We start from the raw sequence: 14,287 nt of genomic DNA, 5'->3' as shown, positions 1-14,287 counted from the left end.
GGACCATCTTGAGCATGGTACATCCCTTTTGTAGACCGCATCATCCTCACAAACATTTACCTTTTGATCCGAGATTCATCAAACTTCTTCGTCAACAAGGAAATATTTGTTGCAAGTTCGCCAATGTTCGTGAGTATCTTCCCGATTCTCCTTCACTATATTCTCGGATCATAGCACTACCGAATGGTATCACATCGAATTGTTTGAGTGCCAAGCCCGATTATGAGTTGTCGCCTTGTTAAGTATGGTGGTCACCCGTCGATAAGACTTGTTCATAAAACAACCCATCACCGCATTATTGTCGCTACCGATCGTGTCACCGGATCCAACCCTCGGTAGAACTTCTCCATTAATATGTTCTCCGGAAAACCATGATTTGGGCTCTTCTGCAAATAATCCTTGAATCTCTCCCATGCTTCATATAATTGTTCCCCCGTCGTCGCTTGAATTCATAATCTTGTCCGAATTTCAGCCTTCTTGCTAGGGGGTACCATTTTGTGAGAAACGCAACACCATTTCGCCCATGAAGTGATCGAATTCCGGGCAAACTTTTCGAACCATGTTCTCGCCTCTCCACCAAGGAATATTTGAATAACCTCAACCGAATAGCATCTTGTGGAACATTGTTCTGGATGTGATTAGCACACACATCCACAAAATTCTGCAAATGACGTTGAGGGTCATTTTCGGTAGAGTTCCGAAAATACCCCTCAAGCTTCAATAACTGATATAGAGAGGAATCAATTTTCACCGACGCTGCTGCAACTCGAGGCTGAACAATAGCAGATGCATAATCCTCATCTGGAACAAGCTCAGCAAACACATTCTCATCATCTGACTCATCTCGTTTGATTGATCAACCGATTCCCCCGATTACCAAAAGACGTTGATTTTGCCGATTTTGATTCATGATCACCGGTTTACACAAAGTAGAAAACAAGGTGTGATGGAATAAGCAAAAGACTTCAATAAAGCAAACACTTATTTAGTAATTTCAAAACCGTATTCCCGGCAACGCGCCAAAATTTGATACGCTCAAATTACACCTATTAATGGTATAACGCGGACGTTGTCAAATATAGTAACCCAACAAGGTTGGGGTCGAATCCCACAGGGAATATGGTGTGAAAAGTTTACTAAAATCGTAGATGCTAAATTTTAGGTCTAATATCTTAATCCGATGAGTTTTGGCAAAGGTTGGTTTTTTTATAACTAATTGCTAGTCTATTGATTTGGTGGAAATTTATGGTAAAAGAAACTAAGGTTGTGTCCCCTTTAGATAGAGTGTATGATCATGGGTATTGATCTTGATATACTTCTAATGGATCATTATTTGAATGCACTTAATCTCTATATGAATCTATACTATTTCCCAATAGATAAAGATTATTTCTTTCTATGATTTTCCCAAATATAAGAAAGTGGTTATGAAGAATGATTAATCATGCCAAGTAAATTCTTCTTATTCCTAAGTGAATTTATTAAACAAAGTTTAATGCTTTGAGTTCTTGTTGTTTATTCTTACCAACCCTAATTATTTTCCCAAATAAATCAAGGTTTGTGGCTTTAATCAATGTTTGCAACCATTAATTATGAATGAAGAATGAAGAATAAACAAACCCTAATAATCCATTATTTGTATATCAATCACAACCCAATCACAAAACACCCATCAATTGGGTTCACAACCCTAGTAAGGGAAATTAGCTACTCATGACAAAGAACAAGAAACAAGAAATTGAAGAGTTCATAATTGCTTACTTTGAATAAAAGAGGAATTGAGAATAATTGGATTGATGTTAGAACCTTCAAAAACTTGAGAGTATTTTATGTTCTAAGTCAAAAACTAAAAATATCAGAACTAATCCTAATAAAAACCCTACAGAGGACTATTTATAGGTTTCAACACGTAAAATTACAGAATTTGCACTTAGGTCCCAGGCGGCACTTATACGGTCCGTACAAATTTCCACGGACCGTACAAGGCTTCCACGACCTTCCTTCAGCTTCTTCAGAAAATAATACGGACTGGTCTTCCACGGTCCGTGTAATGTTATACGGCTCGTACAGTCTTGCTCGTGAAACTCTCCTCAATTATCATCCTCTCAACTTATACGGCCCGTATAATGTTGTACGGTCCGTATAAGTGTCCGTGGTTCAGGACCGTCCACCGAGACATTCCGTTAAGTGGCCACCTCTTATACGAACGTAACCACGGTCCGTGAAACTTTATACGGACCGTGAAACGTAAGCATCGTGCAATTTTTTCTGCAACTTCACTCCTTGAACCCGAACTTCCTGATTTACCTGAAACATGTCAAAAACACATCAAAACAACACATACTTGCCTAAAAACAAGTAAAACTTCTCGTAAAAGAGTGTCAACAAATCATATAAAGATAACAGTCGTTTACAAAGCAAGTCTGGAATGCACTTGGAGTTCACTTCAACAATATTATATGCCGATGCAACTCTATCCAAGGACTGAAGATGCAACAACTTACACAGCCTAACTAAAGAGAGGATTCATAAAAGGACAAGACATATTTCACAAAGTTGTTCTTCAGACACGACCTCCAAAAGAAGGTGATATCAACGTGCAACAGATTCGTTCAAGTGATAATATGGCTGATTTGTTCACTAAGTCTCTACCAACTGCAACTTTCGAGAAGATGGTGCACAAGATTGGAATGCGAAGACTCAAGCATTTGGACTGAAGTTCTTATCAGAGGGAGTTAATACATGTTGTACTCTTTTTCCCTTTCAAGGTTTTTGTCCCACTGGGTTTTTCCTTGTAAGGTTTTTAATGAGACAACCAAATACCGTATTATTATAAATGTGTACTCTTTTTCCTTCAGTAGGTTTTTTCTCACTAGGTTTTTTCTAGTAAAGTTTTAACGAGCCACATTATCTATCAAATAGACATCCAAGGGGGAGTGTTATAAATGTTATTTAATTATGGATGTCTATCTTTAGGAGAAACTTTAGGGTTTGTGACTTTGGCACCGAGTTAATTTTCTCCTATAAATAGAGATGTTCTCTTCATTGTATATCATCTCTAACAAGAGAAATAAAAGATATATCCTCTCTTCTTGATACAAGGACGGATACGCGGAAACGGGAAATTAAGAAGATAAACAAAGGAAAAGAAAAGATAGATAATTTGACACAACTTAAGATTCAATTTAGCAACCAAAGTTATATAAAACTAAGACCTCTAAATTATCATCTAAAGAAACACCAAATTCTTAAGTTGACCTCAAGGAATCGAATCCCAAGCAACCAACCTCTTAACAACACAAGAATCAACAAGAGCCTACCAAAGGCCTCTCACAAGTTTCTCTCTCTAGAGATAACCCTAAAAACACTCAAAATATTCATAATTCATCAAAAGTCCCCCAATCAAATAAAAGACAAGCTATATATACAAGCTAAGTAAAGAAGACTAATAGGCAATTACAATGCTACCCTTAATGAAGTAAGGGCCTTGTTTGGCTAGTCTTCTTAGTGTAGTCTTCAATTCAAGGATTTGCCTTCCATGGCCAAACACGTCCCTCCTTGCATAGATGGCCCCTCTAATCAACCTTGCATGCATGGCCTTCTTGCAATCATAACCCCTCCTTGCGCAAAGTAGCCACTTGCACAAATAGCCCTTTGCGCAAATAGCCATCTTCCCATTAATCCCTAAGTTTGCAATTGTATCCACTTTAAGAGGCAAGCCTTGGGACTTGAACTTTTAAAGCCTTCCATCCAAGCTATCTCCCATATCTTGAAGTGCCATCCTATGTGGACCTCCCATGATCTTCAAAGACTCCATTTTCATGAAGTTTTCGATGGAATTGGTCTTGTATCATTCTCCCTTCTTGAAAAGGATTCTTCCTCGAATCTAAACCTTGCAAAACCATAAAGGAGACAAACAAAAACCAAGTCCTCAACGGATGAGGGTTAGTGTTAGGGTGGACTAACCTACCACCATGCCAAGTAAGAACAAATTTGTGATATAGCCAAGTATCAACCATTTTCAAGCAAAATAAGCTCTCAAGTAGAAAGCACTAAGAGTTTGGCTAACCAAAAGATTAAGAAATGAGGATATTCTAAAGAGCTAATGGTGTCAAGACACCAAGTTGGCAGACATACAAATGATCCTCAATTGCAAAAATGATACCATTCACACCAAGCTAAGACTTCACCGGGTCAAAGGGAAAAAATACCCACATATCACGGCAAGGTAATAACCGAGTACCCCAACAGACCCCGCCCTCCATAAGATGCACTCCCAAAAAGATCATGAATGTCATCATATGCAAAAAGATAATAAAGAAAGGTATCACGCAAAATAACTTCATCTAGGGTGTCCTCAAATGTAGTTTCACTATGAAACTCAAGAGCATGGTCGATACTACTACTATTCGGAACACCTAAGGAAGAATTAGCAATTAGTAGACAAGTTTCACCTTCCTTTTGAACACTTCCCCTCCCAATAAGTGGATCACAATTCCTCAAGGAGGATTCCATCATAGGGAAGAGTGTTATCATCCCATAGTGGATTTTCAAATACCATGTAGTCACCAAAAGTGGCCACACTTTCAACATTACAAAACATCCCACTAGGTATTTCACTCTCAATAGTCATGTCATCCTCAAATAAAACATTATCCTTTACAAGAGAATAATCCATGAACAATGAGGAGTCAAAGCATGTCATTTCACTCTCAAAAGAACGAATGTCGCCTTTCAATGCATTTTCGTTCACATGACTATCTACATGACACATCACCACTACAAATTGGAGTCTTATCACGTGACACTAAAGTACGATCAAGAGACTCATTTTGACATGAAACAAACAAGGGTGAGATGTCACATTCTTTCAATTGACCAACTATATCAACATCATCACTAACTAGAGGTACATTAAACACATCACAAAGATCCTCAAGTAGTGAACTATCATTACAAGCAAGTTGATCAATACAAGTTTCAACATGAGTTGGTAGATGTCAAACTCGCAAGAATTACTAACATGATGACCACATGACATTGTACTACCAATCAATTCACAAGTGTCAACACTAGGCGGATACAAATCGATCTTACAAGAAGAATCAATTTTGTCATCTAAAGGATCAACTAGTGTTTGAGCACCTTCATTCAACAATGCACTATCATTCAAAGCACAAGTGTCAACACTAGGTGGACACAAATCAACCTTACAAGAAGGATCAATTTGGTCATCAATAGGATCAACTAGTGTGGGGACACTTTTAATAATGGCATTACCAATACACGGTAGAGAAGCATTAGGCTTAACGCAAGGTAAACTAACTTTCATACTCGACTTGACATTAAAATCATACGAAGATGTAGGAGTATAAGGATAAGTGATCTTACCTTGGTGTTCATGCAAGCTCCTTTGACCAATGGAAGGAATGGTTGTGGCCGCCGTCCTTGCCCTTTGCTCAAGCGTGGGTTCTCTCAAAAGCAGTTACCCCTCAAAGAGTCATTTCTTCTCACACGTGACTTGGGGTATTGGATTCTCAATATCCTTTTCATGTCCTCCCAAGTCTTGATGGGACTCCTCACTTGTCTCCCACAACATTTTACATTCGTCCAATATTTGACAAGCTTTGAGTCAAAAGTTTGAATGGCTAAGTCCATCTTCATTTCTTGTGAATAGTTGTAGCTAGCGAAGATTTCATCTATTATGGACTCCCATTTCTCATAATCTTCTCCACTAGCTTCCCTAGCCAAGGTAGGCCATTTCACACGGGTATCTCGCACTTTTGCACTTGGACTCATTCTATGAAGCACGTATGGAAATAGAGGTTTCCTCCTTTCATCCACGATATACTTATGCCACTCTTGCTCATATGGGATCTCGTGCCTTGAAACCAAGGGCCACCAAGCATACGTGACAAGTATCCATTGGAAGCACATCACACCAAACCTCCTCTTGGTACTCACCAAGTGAAATGAATACCATCACTCTCTTATCAACCCAATACCCTCCCTCGTCATAATAAGGATTTCGCCTACTCACACAAGGTAGCCTTAACTCTTTAACCGCACGAGGGGTGATGAAATTGGTGTAACAATCGTCATCAAGCACAAGGGTTCCCTCTTTACCATAAAGGTTTACCTTGATCTCCATGAATCGCCTCTGGAACCACCTTCTTTGTATGTGATGACTCCAACTAGTACTCACATTCCCACTCATGCCTCTTTGCTTCGGATAGTAAGCACTCGAGTTGTCTTCATCTTCATGACGTATAGCACAAGAATTTTCGGCTTCATTATCTTCACTATACGAATCATAACAAGGGTCTTCTTCATCCCCATCTTCCTCATGAGACACATGAGAACCACTCTCATCATATTCTCCGTCAAAATAGTAATTCCCTCCTTGAACTTCCTCATGATCACTATTTCCTATATGACTCTCATATTCCCCATCGTCACACTCTTGATAGATCCCATAGTCCTCCCCTTCATAACTACAACCATCATCATCATAACAATCATAATCGTCACCACATGAATCGGAATCCATGGAGAAGTACCCGCAAAGAACACTTAGCAAACACGTTAGTAGTAAAAAACCTCACCACACTCGTGTTTACACTGCGTTTGCGCTCGGCTAGCACCACTCAAATGAACTCACACACTCTTTGCCTTTACCACTCAAATGGATTGGCCGATGTTGATTCTCGATTGGATTCGGTTGCTTGCAAGGTACACAATTGCTACTTGAGGTCGGAATGGAATCTTGTTAGACTCGAAGAAAGATGAACGACTCAATTCAATCTAACGGACTTGAACCAAGAAATTAACAACGAAGCAAAAACGAAGAAAAGCACGAAAGAAATGCGGACACAAGAACTAGCAAACACAAGCAGGAACAACTACTAATTGTTTACTAGTTGAGAGACACAAGAAAATGGAATGCAAAAATCGGGAAAATAATTAAAATTTCGGGCCCGAGTAGGTGAAATCTTGAAAACACGACCGTGAGGCCCCAATTGATCCAAGGTATCAATTTGAAATAACGGAAATTTTTAAATTTCTATACTCTTTTTTTTTTTTTTTTTTTTTTTTTGTTCCCTACCAAAGGACTAGGGATACAAAACCAACAACTAAGGATCCAGAAATTTTTGAGAAATGAAAGTGGGATGAAATGAAATTTGGAATTGAAAATGTACCTCAAATTCACGGATTGGGTCGTGGAATTTATACGGTCCGTATATAATTCACGGACCGTAAAAGGTGTCCGTAGAATAGGGACGAAACTCAAAATTTTGGTACCAAATTCACGGACCAAAATCTACGGGCCGTAAAATTTTTACGGTCCGTATTTTCCCACCGTAAATCACTTACAGAATGTAACCTTTTGGGCCTCCAATTTTACGGACCAATTATACGGACCGTAAAATATATACGGTCCGTATGTGGGACCGTATAGTGGCTTCAGTGATTTCGTATCGAACTCGTGTTCCTCGAAATTTAAGCCGAATTTTCTTGGATCTGATGACGTCTTGGGCCCCACACAACCTAGGGCTTGCCCTTTTTTGGCCCAACAAACAACTTTCCACTTGTCCTTGGAAAAACCTTTGGATCAAACCCTCTTCTTTGGTCTTTCTCCAATATGAAGATATGAATGTTCTTAAGAACACCAAGAACACCCAAATTCAATCTAGAACCAAATCAACTCGTTTTTGCTCCAAATTTCAGATTTAGGCTCCTTATCACTTAGAGAACAAAGCCTAATATTCAATTTGCCTCAATTTCAACTCAATCACCAAACCCACTTTTTGAATTTTCAAAGCTTCAAAGCTCAACAATGGTAGACTCTTCAATATTGACCCGAGTGACACGAAATTTGAAGATTTGAAACCCTAACGTACTAAGGAACAAGAATCTAATAACAAAACAACAAAACAAACACAAAAAAAAAAAAAAAAAAAAAATTGGGTTTTTTTGGTGGAAAATTTTCAGTTTTTTTTTTTTTTTTTTTTTTAAGCAACAAACCCTAGGCTAGATTTGATAGAACAAATCTAATCCAAGCTCTGATACCAATTGATACAAGAACGGATACGCGGAAACGGGAAATTAAGAAGATAAACAAAGGAAAAGAAAAGATAGATAATTTGACACAACTTAAGATTCAATTTAGCAACTAAAGTTATATAAAACTAAGACCTCTAAATTATCATCTAAAGAAACACCAAATTCTTAAGTTGACCTCAAGGGAATCGAATCCCAAGCAACCAACCTCTCAACAACACAAGAATCAACAAGAGCCTACCAAAGGCCTCTCACAAGTTTCTCTCTCTAGAGATAACCCTAAAAACACTCAAAATATTCATAATTCATCAAAAGTCCCCTAATCAAATAAAAGACAAGCTATATATACAAGCTAAGTAAAGAAGACTAATAAGCAATTACAATGCTACCCTTAATGTAAGTAGGGCTTGTTTGGTCTTCTTGTAGTCTTCAATTCAAGGATTTGCCTTCCATGGCCAAACACGTCCCTCCCTGCATAGATGGCCTCTAATCAACCTCGTGCATGGCCTTCTTGCAATCATAACCCCTCCTTCGCGCAAAGTAGCCACTTGCACAAATAGCCCTTTGCGCAAATAGCCATCTTCCGGCCTTGAATCCCCAAGCTTGCAATTGTAGCCACTTTAAGAGGCAAGCCTTGGGACTTGAACTTTTAAAGCCTTTCATCCAAGCTATCTCCCATATCTTGAAGGCCATCCTATGTGGACCTCCCATGATCTTCAAAGACTCCATTTTCATGAAGCTCGATGGAATTGGTCTTGTATCACTTCTCTCTTTCCCTACAATATTCTTTGTTCTAGTTTTATTATTTTATAACAAAGCCCTATTTTTACTCAAAAAATCTACTCTTCTAACTCTTTGAGATGCAAAGTTGCTAACATTTTTTATTATCTATTTTTTCTAATAATTTTTAAAAAATTGATAATATAGCCACTCATTTAATCTTTCTTGAGAAATGTTGATCATAGTGAAGATTTATCAATTTTGATTTTAAAAAACGTCTTTCAAAGACAACTGCTACAGGAACTGTTGACGTTATTTTAAAAGAAATATAAGCATTTGAAAAAAATCAAGTCTTTTTATTTGAGTGAATATTTCGATTAGAGTATTATTTTCTACTTGTACTATTTTCGTTAACACTTCTAATTTAGAAAATAAGATCTAAACCATCACTATCAGGGTAACTATTATATTTTAAGGAACATTGAAGGTCAAGACAATATCTTTTAAAATTCTCATCATCTAATAATCTCAATCTTTTACTACTAAAACTTTTGAATTGTTGAACTTTTAAAATCTTGGAGAAAGAAAGTAAGAAAAAAATAAAAGAGAAAGTATGTAATTTTAACTATTATAGAAGAGTGGGTTTGGTTGTCAACCCACTCTTCTATAAAAGTAATCAAAAAAAATAAGGTGGGGTGAAGAATTGAAGAAGTGAGAAAAAAATTAAGGTGGGGTCCAGTGAGACAAAAAAAAAGGACATTTAAATAATGATAATAAGTTCAGAAAATGGTAAAGGTACGCTTAGAGAAAATTTAAAGAAGAGAAATTCAAGAAAAAAGAAATACCGATTTAAATTGAACACAAAAACAGCTAAAGAAGTCATAAAACCAAAAGATTAAAAATTTATATCTTTGGGTAAGGATAAAAATGCACTAATTTTAGACACATACGTCTCACACAAATAATGAGGAATAACATCAAGAAGACGAAATATAACTGGTCAAGAAACGTATACACATATTTTCTTAAAATGATGAAGTTGGTCTATACTTAAAAATTTAAGACTACAACAGATGCTAATACATGAAAGCGCTTTTCAGTGTTGTTGAGTAGAAAGAGATGATGGCATGAAACCTGGTAGGAGAAGGTGTATTTCAAATCTTTCAATTGGAGAACCAAACCAGGAAAGTCATATATGGGAGAAGCGAACTAAGTAAAATAATTTATTAATATTTTCAATTAATTGAATTACAATACTTTCTATAATAAAAATTCCATAATTATATTACTAAAAGGTACTCTCTCTGTCCTAATTTATGTGGCATAATTTGACTAGACACGAAGTTTTAAAAAGAAAGGAAAGATCTTTGAAACTTGTGGTCTAAAACAAGTCATAGATATTTGTGTGGATTTAAATCATTTCATTAAAGGTAAAAGGGGAAGTTATAAGTTAAATGATTTCTAAACATAAAAATATATCATTTTTTTTAGACAGACTAAAAAGAAAAGTATGGTACCATTATTTGTGTTGGGCCTATGCTTGCACGAGATTTCATCATCATCTAGTATTATGAGAGAAGGGAAAAGAAAGATGGTGACTTGGACAAAATAAGAACAAGAGTGTAAAAATTTATAACTATTCATTTATCCCATATTAATCATTATGATATAGGAAAATACATTAAATGCACTCTAAATTTATCCATATAAGTTGAATACACATCCAACTAATCGTGCGACCTATCACCCCCTACATATATAGAATTCAATTTAATACCACCCAAAATCTGATATGGCACAAAAAATAAAAATAATTTAAAAAGGCTCATTTTTTTAAATTTATTTTGCAAAATTTAGATTATTGGGATTCACCCCCCGCGCCCGCTTCATCTTGTCACTCTCACGGCCTCACCCGTTTCTTCTACATTTTAACATCCACTCCCTTCTTCCTCATGTGTACACTCACCTTTTATATGATTTGATTATAATTTATTTATTCAATAAATTTTAAAAAGAAAAACAAAGAGAGTGGTGGGTGGCAAAGAAGACGGAATTGAAGGTGGTATGGTGGTGGATTTATCGGTGATCGTAAAGAGCAAAGAATTGGTGGTGGTGGCGGATATGGTATTTCTAGTGAGATGAGAAATGGGATGAGTGGGGTTGTTCGTAATGAAGAAGATATATATTGGAGGATTTTAATGTTTAATTAGGGATTAATAAGTGTAAAATATAATTAACAAAAGAAAAATCAATGGATAAAGAAAGAAAGGAAAAAAGTATAAAAAATAAAATTTGGAAGATTTCTGACATGGCGCTTATGTGGCGCGCGAGTGTAAAGCACCACATACTGTGAGAGTGGTTTTATATGTCTCAGACTGATATTAAATTCACTTATGATATATAGGAGGTAATAGGTAAAAAATCATTAGTTGAAATGTGAATTCGACTTGTACGGACAACTTTAAGTTGCGTTTGATTTCTTTTGAAGAAAATTATTCTATTGATAAACTCTATGAATCTCTGAATGCTCGCTACAATCTCCACTCTATAAAATAAATAGCAGCAACACTATTTATAATAGTATAAAACCTAATTTAACTTAAAACAGGAAAACCTATTCCTATACTAATTTGACTATAAATCCTAATTAGACATGAATTAAAATACCAAATCCTAACCAATTTTGGTTTCCTACAATTTTAAATTATTATTTCCAACACTCTTTCCTTATGATATTGATTGTTTTATTCACAAATGTAACAAAATCATTTTTCATTTTATAGGAAAATTTCACCTTACTTCTAAAAGTGCTATTTTATTAAAGAAATTCTATCAATCTATTATTTCTAAAAAATGTTTAATCAAATTTAGGCCTAAAGCTGTTACTTGCTTAATGGAAGAAGAATTATCTTTAGCTAAGTCTGTAATGATGCCAAGCATTTATATGTTTTTTGAGACCAATTCCTTCCATTTAGTTTTAGGTCTACCCCGTCTCCTTTTAACACCATCTCTTATCATAGTTTATGGACCGGTGCATCTATAGGTCGAATATGATCATTTCTAATCTATCTAATCCGGTATGACCGCACATCCCATCTTAGCATTTGTATCTCCGCAGCACTCATCTTGTGGATATGTTGGACTTTAGCAGCTCAACATTCACTATCATATAACATAGCCAGTCTTATAATTGTTTTATAGAACTTACCTTTTAATTTGGTAGGTATCCTTCTATCGCATAACATCTCGGTAGCACTGCTCTATTTCAACTAAAATGCCCAAGTTAAACTGGAAACAATACTAATATCCTGTTTGGCCAAGTTTTTTTTTCCTCAAAAGTGCTTATTTTTTTCAATAAGTGCTTCTTTTTTTTTTAAAAAAAAAAGTGAGGTATGTGGCCAAACTTTTTGGAGAAAATAAGTGCTTATACGGAGTAGCACAAGTAATTTTTCAAAAGCTAAAAAAAAAAAAAGTGTTTGCCCAAAAGCACTTTTGAGAAAAATACACTTAGGAGCATTTCTTTAAAAGCTTGACCAAACACTAATTGTTACTCAAAAGTGTTTTTTAATTTAATTAGCTAAACACAAACTGTTTTTCGCCAAAAGTACTTTTTTGAAAAGCACTTTTGAAAAAAAATACTTTTCAAAATAAGCTAATTTTGGAAGGTTATGAACAGACTATAAATTTAAAATAAAATGTCGTGTATTTAAAATTTAGAACCTTTGATTAAGGAAGAAAAGAAACACATATTTCTAAAATAAGAGTTAAAAAAATAAAAGTAAACCTAAATGGCAAATTAGAACAAAATTTACTAAATAATTATAAACCATTTTAAAAGTTTGAATATTCAAACATACGGAAATAGACGTTGTTCGCGTTATGAGTTGTCATTTGAACTAAGAGCCTGTTTGGATAGGCTTAAAAAAAAGCAGCTTATAAGCTGTTTTCAGAAGAAGAAAAAAAAAGTTGGGGTAGGCCAACTTTTTTTTTTTTTTTTTTTCGCTTATGTTCGTTTTAGATAATTTAAGCTAAACGGGCTCAATTATTTTTTTGGGGCTTATTTTAAGACAAAATGAAAAATGTTGGCCGCCCAACCAAACACTCGGAAGGGGGGGGGGGGGGGAATTAAAAATGAATATAAAATGCCACAAAAATGCACTTTTAGGCCTATTTTTTTTTAAACTTTCACCCACTACAAAGAAAGTGAGACCACTCTCTGTGTCATTTGGTGGGCTTTTAGATAGCAAATGTTATAATTTAGAAGATACGAACAATACCCATTATTGAAATATTAAACTGACAAAACATAAATATACGTAGTTTAGAGATTTTTAAGTATTAACTCCAACATCATAAAATTTAGACGTTACGGTCTTTGGAACAGACTCCAAGTAAATATTAGTCGCAGCCAATAAAAATTTTACAAGGAAATTTGAAAAAGAAAAACAATTCAATATAAAAAGGGGAGTGAATCCCACTTTACCCTCCTAACATTTAAGGATTGAAAACAATACCCCCTTCACATGTTGAATGAGAACGATAATCCCCTTATGTAATACTTTCCGATAAAAGTTTTTTTACCGAAAAGTATGACAAAAGGGGGTTATTAATAAAAAGGGTTTAATGAGGTGAACTATTTTTTAGCCCTATAAAAATCATATTCAAAGTAAAAACTATACGCTCATGCACCAATATGAAACTTTGACTTTTGACACAGGAAAAAAAAGATTTAAGGGAATCCATTTTCGTTTTGCCAAAAGCTAAGACCAATATAATTAAGAAAGAACTATAGTAAAATATTTATTGTTTTCTATAAATGGTGAGTACTTCAAACAAAAAGAAATTAATGTGAGTTGCCTATTTCGCAATAATACACTATGATAAAGAATCAATGGGATAGTGAATGTGTGAACTCAACAAGCACTATAAATGTTTGGAGAGAGAGAGAGAAGGGACAAAAAATTAGAATTACTAAAATGATATTGCTAAACAGATATAATATCTATGATAAAATTGCTTTCTTTCTAGTTGTCCACAAATATGAATTAGTTTATTCCTATTGGAATAAAGTACTAGAGCTTGTCTTGTCTTAGCTTGGTGTTCATGAAGAAATTAAATGTTTCTTTTGACAGTTAAAACTCAAGTCGAATGATATATGCTACCTATTTCCAATTCTATTAATGAACCAAAATTATTGCAATCCAAAAGAATATAACAATTTTCATTAATCAAACATTATACCGAATTTATGCCTAATTCATGAAATCTTGAATTTCAAGTTGTCACGTGGAATAACAATTTTTATAATTTTGTCGGATTATATACAAGATCTTCGAAATCAAATCTATGTCCTTATTTTCTTCTCTTCCCTTATAACGCTTCTCTTTTCTTTTTAAAGAAATTGGAATCAATTTCAAAATAACATCAATGAATTCAACAACAGTAAAACTAACTTTAGTTGTTCTTTTGGAGGGAAAAAAAAAAAAAAGTCTAACCCTCTTAAGTG

At 35.1% G+C, this 14,287-nt stretch overlaps 1 non-coding gene across 1 annotated transcript; it reads left to right on the top strand.

Moving 5' to 3' along the window:
* The first annotated feature begins 366 nt into the window (after positions 1-366).
* Positions 367-469, top strand: LOC132055018 (small nucleolar RNA R71). The gene has a single exon (XR_009414484.1). It is a non-coding gene; the product is annotated as a small nucleolar RNA R71 (small nucleolar RNA).
* The last annotated feature ends 13,818 nt before the right edge of the window (positions 470-14,287 follow it).

This window comes from Lycium ferocissimum, chromosome 4 (assembly GCF_029784015.1).
Source record: "Lycium ferocissimum isolate CSIRO_LF1 chromosome 4, AGI_CSIRO_Lferr_CH_V1, whole genome shotgun sequence".
NCBI classification, from domain to species: domain Eukaryota; kingdom Viridiplantae; phylum Streptophyta; class Magnoliopsida; order Solanales; family Solanaceae; genus Lycium; species Lycium ferocissimum.
The sequence above is the reverse complement of the archived record's forward strand: the minus strand, read 5'-3'. Positions and strand labels throughout refer to the sequence as shown.